At 41.9% G+C, this 24,140-nt stretch overlaps 1 protein-coding gene across 1 annotated transcript in view; it reads right to left on the bottom strand.

Annotated features, from left to right (window-relative positions):
* The window catches only part of Cpne4 (copine 4), a 321,642-nt gene that overhangs the window by 51,474 nt on the left and 246,028 nt on the right, over window positions 1–24,140 (bottom strand). The window lies entirely within an intron of this gene.

Genomic DNA, 24,140 nt, shown 5'->3' with positions numbered 1-24,140 from the left:
TCCCTCACTGAGGGTTTCTCAACCTAGCTCCCTGGTCATACATGGTAGAGATAGATGCACACAGGAAACAGATCTCTGCTGCTCTTGGCCTCTGAGATTAGTGCACAGTCTGCTAAGAACCCCTTAGAGAATGGCCATAGGAAAAGGTCTCATAACTGATTGTGACTCCAAAAGTAGGAAAAACAGATGTCTGAAAAGAAGGAAACAAACAAATGCTTACTAATAATTAAATTGGCTCAAAACCCAAATAATAAACAGGAGTCTGTTTCATTGCTAGGGATGTCCAAGCAGAAGTAAGTCTCTCTCTCTCTCTCTCTCTCTCTCTCTCTCTCTCTCTCTCTCTCTCTCTGTGTGTGTGTGTGTGTGTGTGTGTGTGTGTGTGTGTGTGTCTAGGGTGGATTCCACATACAGGACCCAGTGGGGAAAACCTAAAAGGGGGGAGGAAGCAATGAGGGACTTTGGGGATGTCTTTGAGCTGTCATCTAACTTGAGCAATGTTATTCTTTTGTTTAAAAAGAAGAAAAGAGAAATGCTAAGACATGAGACATGTTGACTATAAGTTTATTATAAGGGCCGGCAGAGTAGGGAGACTAAGAAGAGGAACAGGGGTAATGGCTGACTGCCATGGCCAGTCGCCATAGAGACAGGCTGAGAGAGAGCCAAGAAGAAACAGAGAGTAGAGAGAGAGTGAGGCAGGAAAGTTGGAACTTTTAAAGGGAAGACTGCGCGTGCGCACTGAAGTTCCATGCATGCCCAGGGTGATGGGTGACATGGCAATGAAGTAGCACATTTTCTTATGCATTCCCTGACCGTTGTCAGGGGGCAGGGCCTGAACCTTTCAAGCATGGCAAGGTTAGTTCTTGTTGCGGGGTGCAAAATGAAGTCAACAGAAGGCTTTGCTCATTTTTGGCTGAAATGCTAAGTGTGCTGAACAGTTTGTGTCATACGATTGGCCTGTAGTCATTTTCTTGATGAATGATCGGTGTGGGAGGGCCCAGCTCACTATGGGCTATGACACTCCTGTGGCCATGGGTTGTATAGAAAGCCAGGCTGTGAGCCAAGGGGAGCAAACCAGTAAGCAGCATTTCTCCATAGCCTCTGCTTCAGTTCTTGTTTGCCAAAGAACTTACTTAGTTTCCTCCTGAATGACTGAGATCAAGACATGTAAGCCAAATAAACCTTTTTCTCCCCGAGTTGCTTTTGGTCATGGTGTTTATCTTAGCAAAGTAGGACTTTAAGCAATGCAATATAGCTTTGGGAGAATTGTGAGAATCACTTTTTAATTCTTCCAGTAGACAGTGGGGAAAAGCTCAATGATTCAGTCATTTGCAAAAAATAGCTTCGGATAAAGATTGGGATCATGACATTGCACAATGCCGTGGATTGATCTGTTATAATAATATTAATGAGATCTCCCTATCACTTTCATCCCCCTCCCTTTGTCTGTCTGTCTTTGCCAGTCCCTCCTAAGTGACAATCACTTATTACATGGAGCAAGAACCAGGAAAAAGCTTACTGGGCCTTTACATAAATGAAGACGAATTCCTGGAACTTCTGCTCAAGGCTTATAACAACTTTGTCCCACCTGATGTCTGAATCTGACCCTCAGAGACTTACTTTCTGCCTTTGGGAGGAGCTCATTAATAAGCACAGAAGAAGGATGCAGACAAGAGAAGGGGAATATAGGAACCTTTTAAGTATTTTCTTGCACAGGCAAAGAGAACCGGAGTCACCTTCTTTAGTGGAAGTGGCACAGATATATTACTTTGATTTCACATCAAGTTTGGGTTAGTACCCCTCCTTCACCTGTCAATCACAGCATCCCAGATGTCTGTAAAGTGCTCTCTACCCAGTGAAGAGAGAACCACTGAACCCTCCTAGGGAGGATGAGTGATGCTTGAGAGACTTCTTGTCAGGGTCTCCGGAAGCAGGCACACAGCCTTTCATGTGACCCTCTTCTGTCCTTCCTTCCTTGCTTCTTTCTACTCTCCCTCCCTCCCTCACCTCCTCCCTCCCATCCTTTCTTCCTTCCTTCTTCCCTCCTTCCTTCCCTCCCTTTGTTCTTCCATCCCTACCTTTCTTTGTGTGTGTGTGTGTGTGTGTGTGTGTGTGTGTGTGTGTGTTTTATTTTATGAGATAAGGTTTCACTGTGTAGCCCTGGTTATCCTGGAACTTTCTATGTAGATCAGGCTGACACCAAACTCAGAGTCTGCCACTGGCTCCCAAGTGCTGCTGGAATTAAAGGCATGCACCACCAGTGCCTGGCTTGGTCCTGCTGTTTAAGGTAGCAAGTTTCACTTAATGTAGCAGTTATGAAATTTTGTTTTGAACATTCTCAGAAGGTGTCCCAAAGGAAGGAAGACACTGAGGCAGATACATTAAAAAAAAGTCCTGTTCCAGACCCCCTGAATGTGAATTCAGGTTAATCTATGGGGCCTCTGGTGGTGGTTCAGTATTTATCCCTAGTACATGAATGGTCTTTGGGATCCCTCTCCACATAGAGGGATACTCTCTCAGCCTAGACACACTGGGGAGGGCCTAGGCCCTGCTCCAAATGATATGGCAGACTTTGAAGATCTTCCATGGAAGGTCTCACCCTCCCTGGAGAGCAGAAAGGTAATGGGATAGGGGTCAGTGGGGGGCAGGGGAGGAGGTGAGGGAGAGGGAACTGAGACTGACATGTAAAACAAGCTTGTTTCTAATTTAAATTTAAAAAAAGAAAAAATAAGTCCTGTTGTTGCTTACTTCCTGCCACTGAATGCAGTGAGAAGGAAATGCATCTTGGTGAAAGCGAACAGAAAAACTGAGACAGAGGTGAGATGCCTTGGTGTGACTCAGTGAGGCAGTCTTGGCACACCTGGGAGAGCTCAGCCTTGCAAAGTTATCTGCTCCCAAAGGAGCTGGGGTTAGAATCTGAGAACACATAAGCTTGGCAGATGGTCTGATCAATACTCTTTTTACAGACAAGGAAATTAATGAGAGCATTAGTTTCTTTTTCTGCTGCTGTGATAAAATACTCAGAGAAAAGCAGCCTAAGGGAGAAAAGGTTTCTTTTGGCTCATAGTTCAAGGGTACAGTCCAATATGGTGGCAAAGTCCTAGGGGAGGAACTTGAAGTAGCTAGTCACATCATATCCACAGTCAGGAAATAGAAGCGGATGCATGCTGCTTGGGTCCTTTTCTTCACTTTTGCAGACCAGGACCCCAACCAAAAATTGTAGAAGTGGGACTTCCCATCCAAGTTAACACAATCATGGTAACACCCTACAAGCATGCCAAGAAGACTGTTTTTCAAGTGAGTCTAGTTTTTTTGTCAAGTTGACAAATCCAACAGTCACAATGGTCTAGACATGGCTTCTACAAATCTATTCAGTGCTGCAGGGATCAAAACTCAGTTCTTCTAGAACCTCACTGATTTCATCAATATGGACACAAAGAGCAAAGTTTTCACAATTACAAAGTATAAAATGGTTACTATATGTTATTCACTGTTATGAGCATATCATAATCATCAGAACTTATACTCTGTTCTCCAACCCAATGTTGAAAGATGAAGCTGGACTCATCCCAAGAAGAAAACAGAAAAAGTTTTGGGACACTGGTCTCAGCAATGGTTTCTTGGGTATTATACCAGAAGTATGCCAATAAAAGCAAAAGCAGACAGAAAGAAATACAGCAAACTAAAGACCTATACAGCAAAGGGAATCATTAATGAAGGAGAAGGTGACCTGTGGGATGGAGGAATATTTGCCAACCAGGTATCTCATAAATGGTTCATTTCCTAAGAGAGGAACTCATTCACAACAATAGAAAAATAAATAAACAAAAGCAGCAACAAATCAGAAAACAACAGTGGCATCACCTCTCTGGGCTTTAGCATCTTCATGGAAAGCAGATGCTTTTGCCCATCTGCCTGGATTTTTCAGATAGAGTTGCTGAGAGCATCAAATTAGACAAGACATGTGGCAGCACTGAATGACTATAAATGACTGCCCAAAAGAAGTAATTAGCCAGGTCAGTTGTCATTGCCCATGTTTGTACCTGAGACAGGGAGTGTGGATTGAGGAAAGGAATAGACATGAGACAAGAGATAGAGTCAGGGCGGAGGGATCCAGTGAATACGGACCCATCCATGTTTATTGTGCAGTCTTTTTATACCCCCATCAAAAGAGGGGGAGAAGGCAAAAGACTTCCTTACCAAAACACAAAGGATAAGCAAGATTAATTACCTTCTCAATACCCAAAACATCAAGTAACTATCACTTGAGTTATTATTCTATTGTTCAGGTAGAACATGCAGCAACCACATCCTATGTCAAGCATCCTGTTGCAGTCACATGTTAGGCCAGACATTTTATTGTTAAGGTAAGATTCATAATAGCCACATCTTAGATCAAAAATTCCGCAGTTTGACCTTGAAGGAACAATGGCAAGGAAAAACTCTCTAACCTTAAGTCAAAATGAAATGGAGTCAATTTTGTGGGTTTCCACACTCAGTAAGATGTCTCTGAGCTAAGAGAAGAATCAATGTTATGACTACATTCTGTGCTGTTGGTTTAAGTGATTTTCCTCTCACACTTTTGATTCCCTTATTTTTAAAATTAGAAATTCAGAGTGAAATGATTCACAAATTAGGACTGACTATAAGATACTAAAAACTTCATGCAAAATTGTCTTTGTATTCTATTGATAAACAGATTTCTTGGGGAATTCCCATGAATAGTGCCTACTTTCTATAAATCTGTATCACAAAAGAACATGGTATGGGAAGTACCTTGTCCTCTGGTCTGTGTTACAGTTGACTATGTTAGCAACATAGCATCTCTGTAGCCCTCATTATCCCTGGTAGACCTAAACAACTGGACAAAGCTTACAGGCTAATTGTTTATTTATATAGCTCATTGAATACTTTATAGTGAGGGCTGATCCCAGACTCTCACTCTCCTTTCTCTTCTATGCTCTCTCCAATCCCTAATTCCTTGAAGTTTTATGCACCGTTTGTTCTGATGAATTCAAAGCTGTGCAGATTTTACCTGACTGGCCCATCAGTTGTGAGGGTAAGGAGAGAAATACTATCCCAATGTTGCCCACAAGGAATCTGAGCCCAGAGATCCAATGTAAATATGGGAGAAGAAAGATAGTGAGCTGTCCATCCCCTGCCCAATCTGCTGCTGGGTCCTTTTCTAAGGGGTTTATATTGGTTAAGTTATTTTTATTCCAATAAATTTGTGTTCAGGAAATTTAGGTAAAAAAAATCACCTGGAGAAAAATGGCGAAGATGGGAATTTTGCCACATTTCTTAGGTTCCAGGAACAGTTGAATAGGTCAAGCATTAGTAGAGCTTATGAAGTACATAAGAACAAATTAGAATTCAGAGAATCCCTAGCAAGTGGGTCATCTGGTCAACCCCCTAAGCAGCAAGGACTCACAATTATTCTACTGTTCTGCTATTATGACAAGTCATCTAGTCACCCTGTTACCATGTGCTCTTCAATTCCCACTCTTATAACCAATTACTTTATTTGTTTCCAGATAACCTCTATTATTCATGATGAATGATGTTCTATACCAAGTCACTACATACTCTCCTGGCCAACCTTCCATCTTGGCTATCCTAAGCTAAATTGCCCATTTCTTATGTTTTTTAAATAAAATATAATATGTATTTATTAATTGAAAATTTCATTTTTGTATGCAATGTATTTTGATCATATGCACCATATACTACTGAAGGGACTGGCTCCCCATTTCGGCAGCCATAACAGCTGAACACATCTTGTCTGACCTTGTCCTAGTCACTAGAAAGTCAGATACTTGCCTCGTGCAAGGAACCAATCAGAAGTTAGCTGGTGGCGCTATGCTTTATGGCTCTGGGTGTGCTTTATGGACAAGCGCACAGCAATGACGTGCAGAGCATAGCAACCACCCTGGGAGGGCCTATGGGCCATAACAACCAGTTGACCAATCAACACAGGGCAAACCCTCCAAGCCTGGAGGCACACCAATCCTGAGCCTGTGCGTACCCCTAGACACTCCCCTTATGCTGCCCTATAAGATCTCTATGCAGCCGCTTTGAAAGGTCTTTTCTAGCCATCTGCCATGGTGGATGGATGAAAGACTGAGCTAACATGGGGTTAGCTCGTTAAACAACAATAAAGCCTCATGCAGTTTGCATCAAGTTTCCGCCTCCGCATGGTGATTGGGGTGGCCGTGGTCCTGGTCTGAGATCCTGGAGGCCTGAGCTTCCGGGGGTCTTATACTACCTCTCCGTAACTTCCCCCAGGGGCTCCTAGTCCATCACTCTTCCAACTTCATGTCATTTAAAAATTTATTATTATTATTATTATTATTATTATTATTATTATTATTACTCCCTAAATCCAATTAGTGCAGACCACATGTCCATGGATATGAAGCTATCCACTGTAGTATGAGCAACCTACCAGGGACTGCACCCCTAAAGAAAACTGACCCTCCTTCCCTCACTAGCCATCAACTGCCAATAGATCCTCTACTAGGAATGGGGCCTCAAAAGCCCCTAATTCTATCCATGCTGGAATTCTGATAGGCTTGATTTAGTGGAGGTCTTGTGCAGGCAACCACAGCCATATCCTGTCCTTTTATCTGTTCTCAAGGAGCATGAGAATGAGACACCAACGCTAACTTTCAAATAGGAAATGCTTTGAAAGGGAGCTGTGAATAACAAGTGTTCAGAAACCCCATCTGTCCAGCAAAGGATGCAAAGTCAATACCCTAGCAGAGCCTGAGATGTCAATTAAAATAAAACTGCTTTCCTGTAGAAAACTACAATCAATGAAAATAAATTATACCTCCAAATCACCTAAGTAAAGGTTTCAAGAGTTCCTTTATATACCATTTCATTCTTTCTAATCCATCCTATATTATTTTACTATTCTTTGGTTAAGTGCTTTTAATGGAGTTCCTGATGTGTTAGAAGACAACAAAATTTCTCTTTTTAAATTTTTATTGAAAACAGATTCTTTTCTCATATAATACATCCCAACCACAGTTTCACCTCCCTCCACTCCTCCCAGCAATCCCACCTCCCCTCTCCCCTACCATTTCCTCCAGGCTCCAAGAGATAGCAGGCAAACATGAAAAAACAAGATACAATAGGATAAGGCAAAAGCCCTTCTATCGAGGCTGGGCAAGCAACACAATAGAAGGAAAGGAATCTCAAGAGCAGGCAAAAAAGCCACTGTTAGGAGTCCCACAAAACACCAAGCTAATAGCTGTAACATATATGCAAAGAGGACCTGGTGCAGACCCATGCAGGCCCCACACTTGCCCTGTTAGTCTCTGTGAGCACATGTCAGAAGAGGGGGAGGAAAGACTGTAGATGGAGGACAGCAGAAGAACACAGCCCACTCTCTCATAGCTTAGTAGTTGTATCAGTTCTAAGGATCATCTGATGGACAGAATGAAGACACGATTTCAAGATTGCATTTTGTTTAGCTAGTAATATTGTCATAGTATTAATCTTTCTGTGAGTATTTATTATAGTACTGAGAGCTTTGAGTATATTTCAGCTGGCCTGAGCTTATATGATAAACTGGAGATCTAAACCCCTATTTACAATATTGTCACATCCAGAAAAATAAAAGAATATCCTGAGGACATGGAACTGTTAACAAAAGAAACACCTGGAATATCATCATTTAAAAATTGAAAATGAATGGAATTTTGTTCCAGGATTCTTCTTACCACCCAGTAGCAGCATCTTTGATGACATCATGGTAAAATACCTTAGAAAATATGCTTAAAGGTAGTAAATAGTTATTTTGGCTCATGGTTTCAGTCCATGGTCACTTGGGCTTTAAGTCTGTGGGAAGACAGCACGGTGCAGCAGAAGCATATGGGGTTGGGGGATGAAGGCTCACTACATGTTGCCCAGGAAGCAAAGAAAGGGAAGAAAAAGCAAGGAAGGAGCTGGGATTCTAAAATCACCTTCAAGAGCATGCCCTCAGTGACGTCCTTCCTTCAATCTGGCCCCACCCACTGCCTCCCCAAGACACCATTGTCTGAGTACCACATCTTTAACATGTGATCTTTGGCAGGGGGACACACTTCTGTTCTAAACCATTACAACATATAATGTGTCTTCCTTATGATCCATCTTTGATGGACACCTAGGTTGCTTCCATATCTTGGTAACCATAGGTAGTGCTGCAATAGACATTTGAATGCACATCACTCTTTAACACATGGAATTGGTTTTCTTTAGTTATATACCCACAGTGGAATTTCTGGTAGTTAGATTTCTAGTTAAACATAAATCTTAGTGGACCTTAGTGCCTTTGTTTATGATGAAGTTTGGACTGTTACATTTCATGGAATGCTGACTCAGGACCTCAATTCATGGAGTTACAAAGAACCTGCCAAATAAATGATCTGTGCATGGCAAGAGAGACCCAGAGGAGAGTGATAGTCTGTTTAGCAATGATTGTGTTCTGAAATCTTTGGGCTGAACTAGATTATATTCCAAATTATAATACATTTTCACAAAGCAGCTACCTAGGGTTACTTACAAATTCTTTTGTGAGTTGAAAACCAAAGCAATCAAAGCAATACTTAGTTTACAGACCGTATCCCTGCCCAGGGAAGTGACTTTGAAAATACTCACAATGCTATGCAAGGTTCATGTAAGGTTCCTTTCCACAGATTAAAGATCCAGAGAGCCCTTCTTTTCTTTCTTTCTTCCTTTCTTCCTTCCTTCCTTCTTTCCTTCCTTTCTTCCTTTCTCTTTTCTGTAACCCAAGCTAGTCTGGAACTCACCTCAAACTCATGATCATCCTAGTTCAGGTTTCCAAATGTGGTGTACAGAAATAAACTATTTCACTCAGACCCAGAGAACCACCCGAAAAGGAGAACTGCTAGCTAGGCAAGATGGTACATGACTGTAAACAAACCAGCACTTGTATGGTTTAGGCAGGAGAATCATGAGTTCAAGTCCAGCTTGGTCTATCATGAAGGATCCTATATTAAAACATTTCTTTAAAGTTATGCTTCTAGATAAAGACAGAAATAGAAGGAAGATCTCCATGGATTTTTAGAAACTTACACTGAGACAATTGAGACGTGGGGTGTGGGGGTCTTCATCATGGGAAGACCTTGGTATCTGCCTCCTAATCATCTAGCTTTAGTAATATATAAGACTAGAAGAACTTGCTATAGAAAACGCATGACTTTGTTGAAAGAAAAGAAAAAAGGAAGTGAGAGGAAGAGAGCCAGCAGGGCAATTCTGTAAAGAAAGTAGTTTCTTGCTGTCTAATTATGAATTCTTGACAGTCTCAGCTAGGCATATAAAAGGAAAGTCACCATCTTTAATGAAAGAACACCCAAGGTGGATAACTTGTAAGTAGGAGAAAGGCTCTAAGAGAATGAGAGAAAGTTACTGAACTGTGGGACCTAGACCTGCTAATTAGCAGCCTCAGGTGTGTTTTATTTTCATAGTAACCCAGCTCTCCAGGTAGCTGACCCAACTATACACTCTGCTGCTATTCTATGGCCCAGCTATAACAGACCGGACGTGGAAACACAAACCACAAAACCACCAGAGAGGACAAGGGCAAACTCAACCCAAGACTAGCACAAAGCTAAGACGACCTGATTTACAAGGGAGGCTCATTCTCCATCCTTACAGTTCTGCAACAGTGTATAAGGTGATGCCATGCAGGCTCCTTCCTTCTTAGTGCCCATCCTACTGTCAGTGTGTCTGTGACATGCAGGCATCTCAACTCATCAGACTTGAGATCAGCAAGAGAAAGATGCTTTTATCTTTTATTACAACTCTGATCAGTAGGTAATGCCTGACTAGGACTCTGAATTGAGGAGCTGTAGAGTTGATTTATCACCGAGGAAAGGATATGCTTGATTGGTAGCATCCTCAGAGGAGAAGGTAAGAGAATGGGCAGGAGGAAGTGTGTGGAAGCGGAGTAGCAATAATTCTACAATGCAATTTACATTATAGCTAAACCTAGTTCAGAGATGCTGAGCCAGAGAGATGCACAGCTTCTTTCAGCTCTGGGGACTTGGTTTCTCTTTCATGAGGGTAAGTAAAATAATTTCTCCTTACTTCAAAGAAAACACACACACACACACACACACACACACACACACACACACACACACACACACACACACCCCAAAGGGATCCAATATGTGAGAATATTGGATAGCTGCCTCATAGAAGGGTCTCATACTACTAAGGAAATGATTTTTCTCTCTCAAATGAATTACAGCCATTGTCTCAGCCTTCATTGTGAAGGATGGCACATGGATGACTCTGAAGATAGAGATAGCTATCCTGGGCAAAGCAGATGATCCTTCCAGGCCACTGTAATTTTACAGAACAGCCCAGGAGAGAAAAGGTCTGGACTGGTCTCATTCACCCTTGCTCATGGTAAAAATCATTAAGAAGCATTTACCATTCCTCATTACTTACAAGAGAAGCCTTATACACATAGAGGAGTGGGAATGATAACTGCTAATGTTCAGAGCAAACCACAGAAATAAGATTAAGTGAAATCAGGGCCTGGTGGCTGGAGAAAAACTCATGAATCATGAAAACCCACTGAGAAAGTCATTCTAGACAAAGAGGAACTGGGGATCTCTTCTTTGTTACCCCCACAGAAGACATAAATAAGAGATCAAGATAAACAGCAAGGCAGACTGGATTCCAAGATGCTGCAATCAGCTTAGACCTATAAAGAGAGTCTCTGTGACTACTGGCCTCACAAAAGCTTAGAGCCATGATCTAGGCAGAAAGCGTTGAAACATCTCAAGTCACTCTTTGCCTCCCACATGTACCCAGTGACATGTGCTTATACAATATGATTAAATACCCTGCATTTTGCCTTGTCAGTCAGCCACAGAGTTAATTGCACATTATTCTTGAGCATTATTATATTCGATGGTATGGCAAACAGTGCTAAATGTAATGGTCCTTAGCATTTAGCCATTAATTCGACAACACTATTAATTTGACAACATGACCACATCAGCATTGATGTATCAGTATGGACCTTCCACATCAAGGGTAATTTATCTCACTGAGCATACTGGATGCCCCATTCCCCTTCTTGCTGACTAATTATTCACACTGACATAGGCAATGAATCTGCCAATAAAGGAGAAATAAATGTTGTTTGATTTTCCTTAATCTTTTTATAAGTGCTGATCATGAAACAATATGGATTTTATAGCACAAAGATATGGCCTAAAAGAAATGTGGGCTCATTGGAAAGCTTGAAAATGGGAAGAGAAGATGGATGTTGATGGTCAATTGGACCCAACTGTGGTCTCCCCAAAAGGATACCATATATCTGGCCTGCCAGTCCTGAAGTACTCTTATCTCCACACTCTCAAAGCACCTGGGTAACCACTCATCTGTCCAAATGTATCTTCTGAGAAGCCTTCCCAGGCTCCTGGACTCGGCGAGGCACCTGTATTGTTCTGAGTCCTCCAGAGGACAACCCAAGACAATGATACATATGAAGGTGTTTCTGGAAACAACTTCCCTGGGAATGGAGATTTGAGTCAGAGCAAGAGAGGAGACAAACAAATCTTTAAAAAGAAGTTTTGACTCCATCTCTCAGGTGTACCCCAAAATTGTGAATTCTCACCTTCAATTTGAACTTTTTATGGGGAGTGGAAAGAAACATGGTCTCACTCTAGAGCCAAGCTGGCCACAAAATTACCACAATCTTCCTGCTTCAACCACTCAGTGCTAGGATTACAGGTATGACACACCAGTTCTAACTCAGGATTGGACACTTAAGCCCCCCTGTGTGTCAGTCACTGAAAAAGGGCTGCTCCAAGCATTTTACTTCAGTGTATGCAATGAGGTTGTTTTGGCAGCCTTAGGACATCCTTCAACTGAGATATTGGTACTAAGTGTTAAAACAGAAAGAATGGAGGGACAAGTGTGCCACTGGATACTAAAGTAACCAAGGGTGACATGGGTGAGGCATGTTGAGAATATCCACCTCACTGACCCGGAAAATACTCTACTAGCACTTGAAAATGCTCTATAATAAAATTTGTCATGCTGTTTTATAACTGCTTAGTTAATTATCTCTTTTTCCCAAGATTGTAAGTCTTATCATGGCATAAACCATGTTTTATTCATCATTTATCATCAGTGGCAAAACTAATACCTGGCCCATGGTTAGTCTTCATAGTCTTCAAAAAATATCTGTGAAAACTCAAATAGGGAGAATAGGGTGCATGTGTGAAGACATGGGGCAGAGGATTAATTAAAATGAGTTGAGTATAAATAAGTCTCTTGGAAATCTGTTTAGTAACTCAATTTAAAAACAGAAAAGAGAGTTTGAAGGCAGATCCCTTGCAAGACTAGATAATATTGGTTTAGCACCCATTGTTGCACAATGGCATGACTCTTAACAGAAGTCACCGACTGTTGTCTGACTGAATTTGAGGTCTGCTTCCTAAGAACAACCCTACACTACAGAGAAAGAGTGTAAATGCTATTGAATAGCTAACAACTCTACTATTCAATAAGTATTTACTATCAATCAGGAGGCAGAGGCAACAAGATCAAGAATTAAAAGTAATTTTCAGTTAGTGAGTTAAAGGCCAGCCTGCGCTAAGTGAGAGAGACCCTGTTTTAAAACAAAACAAAATTAAATTATTAAGCACCCAAGATACATAAAATTTTGTATTAGCTGTTACACAAAATGATGGATGAAATGGAAGTGGTTGCTGCCTCGTGGAACTAACCATGTTTTCAAAGGAGATAGGAATTCATCAAGCAATTCTGGAAATTTGTAATCCAAAATATACATTGAAGGAAAAATTCAGAGAGAGAAGAAATTTTGTAACAAGCTAGAACTAGCTAGAACTAGAAGGGGCATGTGACCAGATATCTAGGATTTGAGGAGACATATCTACAAAGTGTAGAGAGGGAAACACATCAGGTAGTAGGAACAGAAAGAACTGAGACACAAGAGTGGTGTGGAAAATGCCTGTCTGGTTGTAGTCTCAAGAAGAAGAGTCTATGAGCCGCCGAGGGAATATCTTAGTCACTGCCCCAGGGATTTCTTATTGTTTGTGTCCTGTATAGAATGGGTACATATTGATCTATGAAGGGTATTGACATATATGTACGAATTTTACAAAATTCATGTCTTCTATTCCCCTTTATGGTGAACCTTAGTTATGGTCAATTTAGTGATAGTTTGTCTCAATGACATATTTGTCTTTCCTGGCTAGCTCAGGCACCATGAGCAATACTGTGTAGGTTGTTAGGCATATTGGATCTTCACACCTTATTGCACAAAGCACACACTTGCTGTTCCTTGTGCCTGGAAGCTCTATCATCCTTTCATAGTTCAGGCCTCATTGTAATCTTTATCCTAAATTGATCTTTCCTAATCAGCTCTGTTGGGGGATATTCAATCACACCAGGAGCCCGGAATTAGCATTTGCATTCACTAAATAAAATTAACCTTGGGTTAGGAGGCTGAGTTAGTAAATAGTTAGAAAGTAATCATGGAGCATCAGAGGGCATCTGGAAGAGTAAAGAGACACACCAGAGGTAGTAAAGAAGGGATTTTGTGTGGTGCATCTTTTGTATTTTGGCAGAGCAGTACAGGCTTTTTGGGAGATGCCAGCAAAGAGAGAAGGTTAGCTAGTTGCTACTCAATTTCTCTGAGCTAGCATGTTTTCACTCCAGTCTTTGAACCTCGAGTCTTATTTATAAATAGAACAATAGAGATTTAGTTAAAGCAGTGCAGATTCCCCGGGGGAACAGAATTCCCCACAGGCTGCAGCCTGAGTGACTGAACTGCTGCCAAAGAAGCAGGCTAGTAACTGTGGGGCTGCAATTGCTGGCTGAAACACAGTAGATTAAGGTGCAGCCACTACGCCAAAGACAAAGCAACACAGCTCTGTTATAAACACGTCACTTTCTTTCCTCAGACTCCCGGATGACCCAGATGGTGTCGATTGCAGTCCCACAGTACTCTGGGAAACACACACTCTGGCATGGAACTTATTAGATTGTATGCTTTGCTCAGCTGTGTTAGTTGAAAGAAAGTTCTTTCACTTCTTTCATAACCCTATACATGTAATTTTTTTTTACATAGCAGACATTCAATAGTATTAATTGAATAAGCAAAAAAGTTAATTCCTCAAAATCCTTTACACAAGACAATCTGATGGCCAGTTTCATCTAAATGCAAATATACATATTTAAGGTCCTTGGCTAAACAATGCATGGGAAAACCATGTATTATTTTGCCCCAAACTCAAAAATTATTCATAGGGTACTTTAGTTAGACCTCGCCAGAGTAAAGCAAACAGATAAGCAGGGTGAGAATCTGAAGGAAACAGTTGCCCTCAGTTTCCTGCATGTGGCCATCCCATACTTACTGCATCCTGAGAATGAATTGCTACTTAACTTGGCAGCTGGGATAACCCATCCTGTGAATACACTAGGCACATTTACATGACAAAACTCTGAGTTCCTGCAAGAGTCAAAATGGTTTGACTTCTGTCCTAAGGCAACCCAGATATATGTGAAGATATAGTCCTTTTGGTTATTAATACCTATTAACCTCCCATAGAATTGGTGCCCTGTGAAATAAAATTTAAAATGCATTGCTGCTATATAAATGAATGAATTTTTATTTTTTTACATTTGCAAATAGTAGCCTTGATGTAGAGAATGGGTTTTTGATGGAACGTGGGTCCATTTCTCAAACTACCTTTGACAACACACTGAATGTTATGACAGCCAGGGAAGTGTCTAATTAAGTTTCCATACTTTTGCTGGCCTCCCAAAGTTGTTATTAAAGGAAGAGATACATTGAATCTGTAGATTGCTTTTGGCAAGACTGCCATTTTTACTATGTTGACCCTACCTATCCAAGAACATGGGAGATCCTTCCATTTTCTGGTATCTTCTTTAATTTCTTTTTTAGAGACTCAAAATTCTTATGGGACAAGTCTTTCACTTTTTTGTTTAGCATAACCCCAATGTATTTTATGTTGTTTGTGGCAATTGTAAAGGGTGATTTTTTTCTCTGATTTCTTTCTCCGCAAATGTATCATCTATATATAGTAGGGAAACTGATGTTTTTGAGTTAATCTTGTATACAGCCACTTTGCTGAAGGTGTTTACCAGCAGTAGGAGTTTGCTGGTAGAGTTTTTCGAGTCACTTATATAAACTGTCATATTATCTGCAAATAGTGGAAATTTGACTCTTCCAATGCAATCCCCATCAAAATCTCAGCACAATTCTTCACAGACCTAGAAAGAACAATTCTCAACTTTATGTGAACAAACAAAAGACCCAGGATAGCCAAAATAACCCTGTACAATAAAGGAACTTCTGGAGGCATTACCATCCCTGACTTCAAGCTCTATTACAGAGCTATAGCCCTGAAAACAGCTTGGTATTGGCACAAAAACAGACAGGTAGACCAATGGAATGGAGTTGAAAACCCTGATATCAACTGACACACCTATGAACACCTGATTTTTGACAAAGAAGCTAAATTTATATGATAGAATAAAGAAAGTATTTTCAACAAATGGTGCTGGCATAACTGGATGCTGGCATGTAGAAGACTGCAGATAGATCCATGTCCATTGCCATGCATAAAATTTAAGTCCAAATGGATCAAAGACTTCAATATAAACCCAGCCACACTGAACTTACTAGAAGACAAAGTGGGAAATACCCTTGAATTAATTGGTACAGGAGACCCTTCCTGAACATTACACCAGTAGAACAAACATTGAGATCAACAATTGATAAATGGGACCTCCTGAACCTGAGAAGCTTCTGTAAGGCCAAGGACACAGTCAGCAAGACAAAATGGCAGCCCACAGATTGGGAAAATATATTCACCAATCCCACATACGACAGAGGGCTGATATCCAAAATATACAAAGAAATCAAGAAGCTAGTTTCCAAAACACCAAACAATCTAATTAAAAAGTGGGGTACAGAACTAAATAGACAATTCTCAATAGAGGAATCTAAAATGCCTGAAAGACCATAAGAAAGTGTTCAACATCCTTAGCCATCAGGGAAATGCAAATCAAAACAACTCTGAGATACCATCTTACTCCTGTCAGAATGGCTAAAATCAAAAACACCAATGACAGTTTATGCTGGAGAGGATGTGGAGAAAGGGGAACACTCCTCCACTGCTGGTGGGAGTGCCAACTTGTACAGCCACTTTGGAAATCAGTATGGGGACTCCTTAGGAAAATGGGAATCAGTCTACCACAAGATCCAGCAATTCCACTCCTAGGCATATACCCAAAAGAAGCACATTCATACAACAAGTACATCTGTTCAACTATGTTCATAGCAGCATTATTTGTAATAGCCAGAACCTAGAAGCATCCTAGATGCCCCTCAACTGAAGAATGGATAGAGAAAATGTGGTACATTTACACAATGGAGTACTACTCAGCAGAAAAAAAGAAACAATGGAATCTTGAAATTTGCAAGCAAATGGATGGAACTAGAAGAAATCATTCTGAGCGAGGCAAACCAATCACAAAAAGACAAACAGGGTATGTACTCCCTCACATATGGATTTTAGACATAGAGCGAAGGATTACCAGCCCACTATCCACACTGCCAGAGAAGCTAGGAACCAAGGAAGACCCTAAGGGAGACATACATGGTCCCCTGGAGAAGGGGAAAGGGACAAGATCTCCTGAGCAAATTGGGAGCATGGTGGGAGGGGAGACGGAACTAGGAGAATGAGGAGGGGAGAAGAGGAGGGGAGAGGAGGACATGAGGGAACAGGAAGGATGAGTTGGGGAAAGAATAGAGGAAAACAAGACAAGAGATACCATAATAGAGGGAGACATTTTAGGTTTACAGAGAAATCAGACATTAGGGAAATGTCTGGAGATCTACAAAGATGACAGCAACTAACAATCTAAGCAGCACAGGAGAGGCTACCTTAAATGCCCTCTCCTGATAATGAGATTGATGACTGATTTATATGCCATTTATAGCCTTCATCCAGCTGCTGGTGGAAATAGAAGCAGACACCCACAGCTAATCACTGAACTGAACTGGAATCCAGCTGCAGAGAAGGACGAGTGATGAGCAAAGGGGTCCAGATCAGGCTGGTGAAACCCACAGAAACAGCTGACCTGAGCAAGTGGGAGCTATTGGCCCCCAGACTAATCGATGGGAAACCAGCATGGGACTGACTGATCCAGACCCCCAGGAGCATGGGTATCAGTGAGGAGACCTGGGAAATCCATGGGGCCTCCTGTAGTAGTTCAGTACTTATCTCTAGCATAGGTGTGAACTTTGGTAGCTCATCCCACACAGAGAAATACTCCCTGGACCAAGACACACGGGGGTGGGCCTAGGCCCTATTTCAAAGGATATGATAGAATCTGAAGACCCCCTATGGAAGGCCTCACCCTCCCTGGGGAGCAGAAAGGGTATGTGATAGGTAGGGTTTTAGTTGGGGGGACAGTGGAGGAGGAGAGGGAGTGGGAACTGGGATTGACATGTAAAACAATCTTGCTTCTAATTGAAATAAAAATGGAAAAAAGAAATAAATTATAAAAAAGAGGAAGAGATACAGGGAAGGTCATTCCCATTGGTGAATAGATGGGTTTTCACCTCTGGGCAAATGCGATGTGTTATATATCCTAAAGACAAATAAAGCTATTGGTGTGTCCAGTAATAGGAATTGAATGAGAAGAAAAGCTCAATTACTGGGGTAACAGCCTGATGAAACAGGTCAGTGACCCCACTTAACACTGTCAAAAGCTTGTTCTTCACATGTCCATCTTACAAATACATGTCTGACTTTATCTGGGTGGAAGGAATGGATGTCTTCCTGGCTAGTTCATGGAATAAAATCCCACCTCTTAGGGAAGTGTTCTTCAGAGTCTTCTTGTGATAAGAGGAGAATTGATTCTTTTGGATAGATAGAGAGTCCCTGGTAGAAGTTTCAGGCTCAACAACTGAGTATAAATTTTTTGTTTTCTCATGTTGTCCAGCACTTCTAAACTGTCTTATACACATACACAAGCTAAGGAAGAACCATAATTCAGGGAAATTGCCCATGAATGGCTGGATACAGACAGGAAGGCTGTGGGATAAAAAGACACCATCTCAATAAATGAACAAAATTTTCTTTAAAAAGAATATTATGATCTAGGGAGATAATTTTGTAAAGTAGTTGTGTGGCAAACATGGAAACCAGAATTCAATCTGCAGAATCTACATTAAAGAGAGACAAAACCAAACCAAACAAAACCAAACAAACAAAAATCCAGCCAGGTGTGATGTTGTGCACTCATGTCAGCACAGGTAGGTCTCTGAGGCTTGCTGACCAGCCAGCCAAACCTACTTGGTGAGCTTCAGATCTATGAGATCCCTGTCTCAAAATAAGAATGGACAGTTTCTGAAGGACAGCAGCTGAGGCTGACTCTTGCCTCCACATTCATGCAGTCACAAACACATGCACACAAGTTCATCTACATAAAAATGAACACCCATGTATGTGCATATAGCCTGCCACAAAAGTATTACTGGATTACCCCAGATTTTGTTTTCTATTATTTAGAGAGTGGCTGGAGTAAGCCCACACAAAGCCCCATTCAATCATTCTCAGTTAGACCTAAGGATTCAGATCTGATCAGATATGGTTGCTATTCTAAAAAAAAATCACAAGTGAGAGAATTCCAAAGGCTAATTGAGCCCTGAAAGTCCTGGGCATCAAGGGTTTAGTGCTATTATTCTTGCTGATTAATAAGATGTGCAGTTCAATCATTATTGTTAGTATTCGGGCATCTGCACTGGCCTGTCCTTGGGGCTCTGACAGAGTATGTGTGCTCTCAGCTGCAGCCACTAAGAGCACCACCTGTGCACATTCACTATGTTCCCTTTTAAAAGGGCTCTGCCTACCTCATATCCTCTCTCTCTCTCTCTCTCTCTCTCTCTCTCTCTCTCTCTCTCTCTCCCTTTCTTCCTCTCTCTCCCTCTGTCTATCTGTTCCTCTCTCTCTCTCTCTGCTCCTCTTTCCTCTCTCCTGCTGCACCTGTCCCTAGAGGCCAGTTTCCCTCTCCCCATTCCCCTTTTTATTATCCCTTTACCTATTAAAAATCCCCTCTGCTTGAATCCTGTCTCATGGTGTCTTTCTCTTGAGCGCCTCTTTTATTTTTTCTCCATTTTATATTTAAATTAGAAACAAGATTGTTTTACATGTCAATCCCAGTTCCCTCTCCCTCCCCTCCTCCCCTACCCCGCACTAACACCTTACCTATCCCATACCCTTTCTGCTCCCCAGGGAGGGTGAGGCCATCCATAGGGGGTCTTCAGAGTCTGTCATATCCTTTGGGATAGGGCCTAGGCCCTCCCCCATGTGTCTAGGCTGAGGGAGTATCCCTCTATGTGAGGTGGGCTCCCAAAGTCCATTCCTATGCTAGGGATAAGTACTGATCTACTACAAGAGGCCTCATAGATTTCCAAGGTCTCCTCACTGACACCCACGTTCATGGGGTCTGGATCAGTCCCATGCTAGTTTCTCAGTTATCAGACTGGGGGCCAAGAGCTCCCACTTGTTCAGGTCAGCTGTTTCTGTGGGTTTCACCAGCCTGGTCTTGAGCCCTTTGCTCATCACTCGTCCTTCTCTGCAACTGGATTCCAGTTCAGTTCAGTGGGTAGTAGCTGTGGGTATCTGCTTCTACTTCCATCAGCTGCTGGATGAAGGCTCTAGGATGGCATATAAGTTAGTCATCAATCTCATTATCAGGGGAGGCCATTTAAGGCAGCCTCTCTACTGTTGTTTAGATGGTTAGTTGGTGTCATTCTTGTAGATCTCTGGACATTTCCCCAGTGCCTGATTTCTTTTTAAACCTATACTGGCTCCCTCTCTGATGGTATCTCTTATTTTTCTCTCCTCTATCCTTCCCCTACACAAACTTCCTGCTCTTTTATGTCCTCATCACCCCTCCTATTCTCCCCTTCTCATTCTCCTAGCTCCTTTTCCCCTCCCCCATGTTCCCAATTTGCTCAGGAGATCTTGTCCCTTTCCCCTTCTCCAGGGGACCATGTATGTCTCTCTTAGGGTCCTCCTTGTTTCCTAGCTTTTCTGGTGGTATGGACTGTAGGCTGGTAATACTTTGCTCTATGTGTAAGTGCCTCTTTTCTTAAATTACAATTATAAATACTAGGCCTTGGCAGGGATTAAGTTAAGTAGCATTAATAAAATAAGGTCTACAACAATTTTTATGAATCTAAGTGGAATGCCTTAGTTTTCTTTGTATCATCTGACGGATGGGTGGTCAGTCTTACTTAGGCATTCATTCTTGGTTTGGCCATGGTCCTTACAGCACTGTTCTGTGTGGTCATTTTGTGTGATTGGATAGGACTAGTAAATTTTCTATGCTTTTAGGATCTATTTCCCCCCCCTTTATTGAGAACCTCCAATTCTCAATACCTATGGCAGTTGCATTGGCACTGATTAAACAAGAGAAGTGAATAAATGAGCATATGTTAGAAAGACACAGTAATCAAGTTGCTTGACTGTGCCAAGATTTCTTCCTGGCTGTTGGGGAATGCCGCATTGCCAGCTTGTGGTTTCCAGACTGATTAAACCATACAAATGAAGTCATCTGTTCTTTCTCTGTCTTATAGTGCCTTTCCCCCTTCAGGGACCCAACAGGAGGTTGTCTCCAGGCATCAAATTATAGCAATCAATAAACTTTCCACAGCATGGCTCATTTAGAGTCAGAGACACGGGCATTTTGCTAGAAAGAACAATGATTACCTGTCATTGGATCCAAGAATCATTGTGTTTATTAGAGGTCAAGAGTGCGGGCTCTCTGTGACCAAATGCTAAACTACCCTTGAGTCCTCAGTCTGTTCTCTGTGGAATCTCATTTTGTAAATGGTACACTCAGTTAGCCAAGCTAGTTGTTTGAGGACAACCTTCAATTTCTTCTTTCTTCTTCTTTTTTCCCCCCACTGTCCCAACACTTACTTAGATATTGAGACCTCTACATTCCACTCCCTTGGTCCTTTCATAGTCCTTTGGGGGTCATATATTTACCCCAAGTCCTCCCTGGGTTTCTATTCCCTGAAACCCCCTTTTCATTCTGCATTTAACAGAAAGAATTAACTTTCTAAATTTGTTATCTTAATACGTTACTCGTCTATTTCAAATGTTTTTGCTATCTAAATTGTTGACACACAGATAATCCAACAAGGAATTCCATAGAATACTCCATCACTTGGCAAATACTGGGATGGATTGACATCATAAGAATGTAAGTAAAATACATGAAGGGATGGCTCAGCAGTTAAGAGAGTTTAATGCTCTTACCAAGGACCAGAGTTCAGTTCCCAGAACCTGGCTCAATTAGCATGTAAGAATGCCCTCAAAAGTTACATAAAGCATAGCAGATCCTCAATGAAAACATAGTGGTGCATAAAACAGGCCATGTGGTACAGAAAAAATAACAGTGTTTCATCAGATGCTCAAAATGGTGTGTCTGTACCCCAGCAATCAACTGGATTGTTCGTTATTCTTCAATACCTCTATGCTGTCGAGGAATTGTATTTACATGGGACAACAGTCCAGCCATCTGTCAGGTCTCAGATCAAATCCTAGATTCTCAGATTGGCCTTATACCTATAAACTTGGTAGAAGACAGCTGCACAGTCTGAGCCAGGGCACAGTGACTGGTAATGAAGATGGACAAAGTATGTCTCCTTGCTCTGCTCATGCAGCCATGGGAGTTTCAATCTTCCAAAGGAGCACTCAAGTATGAAGTTGCAAAGGCATTTTGGAACACTTGACAATTATCTGAACTAGCCAACTCTCCCAGGGTCATAAATCTCCAAGAAAGATTCCCAGAGTGACACACTCACTATGAAATAGCCCATAGCATGCCTACAATCCCCCCAAACCATGTGTGACCTAACCTGATAAAGTCAACACCCCACAGCCCTTCACTCTAGGATAACTCTTAGTCTGGCTTTGATGAGTAAACATTTTAAAATACCATTCACCCAAGGGGTCCAGACCAGGCTGGTGAAACCCACAGAAATAGCTGACCTGAACATCGGGGAACTCTTGCTTCCTAAACTGATAGCTGGAATATCAGCATGGGACTGGTCCAGACCCCAGGAACATGGGTTTCAGTGAAGAAACCTCGGAAATCTACGGGACCTCCTGTAGTAGTTCAGTACTTATCCCTAGCATAGGTGTGGACTTTGGGAGCCCATTCCACATAGAGGGATACTCCCTGAGCCAAGACACACGGGGGTGGGCCTAGGCCCTATCCCAAACGATACGATAGACTCTGATGAGACCCTATGGAAGGCCTCACCATCCAGGGGAACAGAAAGGATATGTGATAGGTAGGGTTTTAGTTGGAGGGGTGGTAGGGGAGGACAGGAGGGAGATGGAAACTGGGATTGTTATGTAAAACAATCTCGTTTCTAATTCAAATTTAAAAAATCTGCAAAAAAATAAAATACCATTTGCCCAATTACAGCTTTGGTCCACTGAACAATTACGAAGGACTCAAGATGGTCTGTGAATGTTGTTTTCTGTCTAAGATTAGGCTTTTTATTAAACTGAAGACTTTGTGAGTGTAAGCAGAATATAATGGTCACTCCTGCCATCATATCTCATACCATAGACTCCAGGAACTTCCATCCAGCAAACACAGGCACCCAAACTGGCAATGTGTTTACATCAAGTGCGACTCTTTGCTCCACTCAAACTAGAAATCTGAAATTTAGCAAGTTCTTCTTTGGGCGTTGCAAGTTTCTAAGGGTATAGAGTAATGTTTATTATTCCTACAATGCAAACCAATCATGTTGCAGATGAAGGCTGAGACCCAGAGAGTTTAGAGGTCCTGCGCAATCCATGTCTCATAGCCAGCTAACATCAAATACTACATGGGAACTTGAATTTGTGCTCCCCAAGATCTGTTCTTGAGTCTCAGCATCCTAATCCTCCTCTTTTGAGGCTCTCACTGTTATTACACACCTCAAGTGTCTCATCTTTTGAGGTATTCACTGTGGAACAGCACAAGATCCCAAAGAGACCTTTTCAAGGTTCATAAGCATCTCTGAGGCACACAATCTTAAGGCAAAGGACTCAGATGGACAAATTACATTCCAGTTCTGTGCAGGAAGGTTGTCGTGTAGACTAAACCAAGGAGAAAGTATGCTTGCTTAATCTAGTTGTCCCTTCAGACATCGGATGCTCTCCTGCTCTGTCCTCACGTTGTGCTTAGAGAGGCTCTGATATTAGTCATTTGTTCTTCTGTGTAAATGAAGTAAAGTAGTGTTTTACTTGCATATGCCATTTACCAGGTGCTATTTTCTTATTCGATCTCAGAAGGATGCCTTTCCAGACTGTCCATAGTAAAGATTCTCAAACAACCTGTGGTTTCCATTTTTAGCATTTGCACTTTGTGTGATTCTCTTTTTGTTCCATTTTTAAATTTAAATCAGAAACAATCTTATTTTACATACCAATCCCAGTTCCCTCTCCCTCCCTTCCTCCAACTCCGCCCACCATCTCCCCATCTCACCCCCATCCACTCCTCAGAGAGGGTGAGGCCTCCCACGAGGGATCATCAAAGTCTGTCACATCATTTGAGACAGGACTAAGGCCCTACCCATGTATCTAGGCTGAGAGATTATCCCTCCATAGGGAATGGGTTCCCAAAGCCCATTTGAGCACTAGGGATAAATACTAGATAAATACTACCAGCAGCCCCACAGACTTCCCAAGCCCCACAACTGACACCCACGTTCAGGGGACCTGGTTTGGTCTTATGCAGGTTTCTCAGCTGTCAGACTGGGGTCCATGAGCTCCCCCTTGTTCAGGTCAGCTGTTTCTGTGCGTTTCTCCAGCATAGTCTTGACCCCTTTATTCATCACTCCTCCCTCTCTACAATTGGACTCCAGAAGTTTGGCTCAGTGCTTAGCTGTGAATCTCTGCTTCTGCTTCCATCAGCTACTGGATGAAGGCTCTTTATCTGTCCACCTGTCTCTTGCATCTAGAAGGAAGGGCCTAAGACTTTCATCTCTCCACCCTGATTGCCATCGTAATTCACAGTCTGCTGCTGTTGATGAA

The sequence above is a fragment of the Cricetulus griseus genome, chromosome 4 (genome assembly GCF_003668045.3).
Source record: "Cricetulus griseus strain 17A/GY chromosome 4, alternate assembly CriGri-PICRH-1.0, whole genome shotgun sequence".
In the NCBI taxonomy this organism is placed as follows: Eukaryota; Metazoa; Chordata; class Mammalia; order Rodentia; family Cricetidae; genus Cricetulus; species Cricetulus griseus.
Note: the sequence above shows the minus strand (reverse complement) of the source record. Positions and strands in the feature narration are given on the sequence as shown.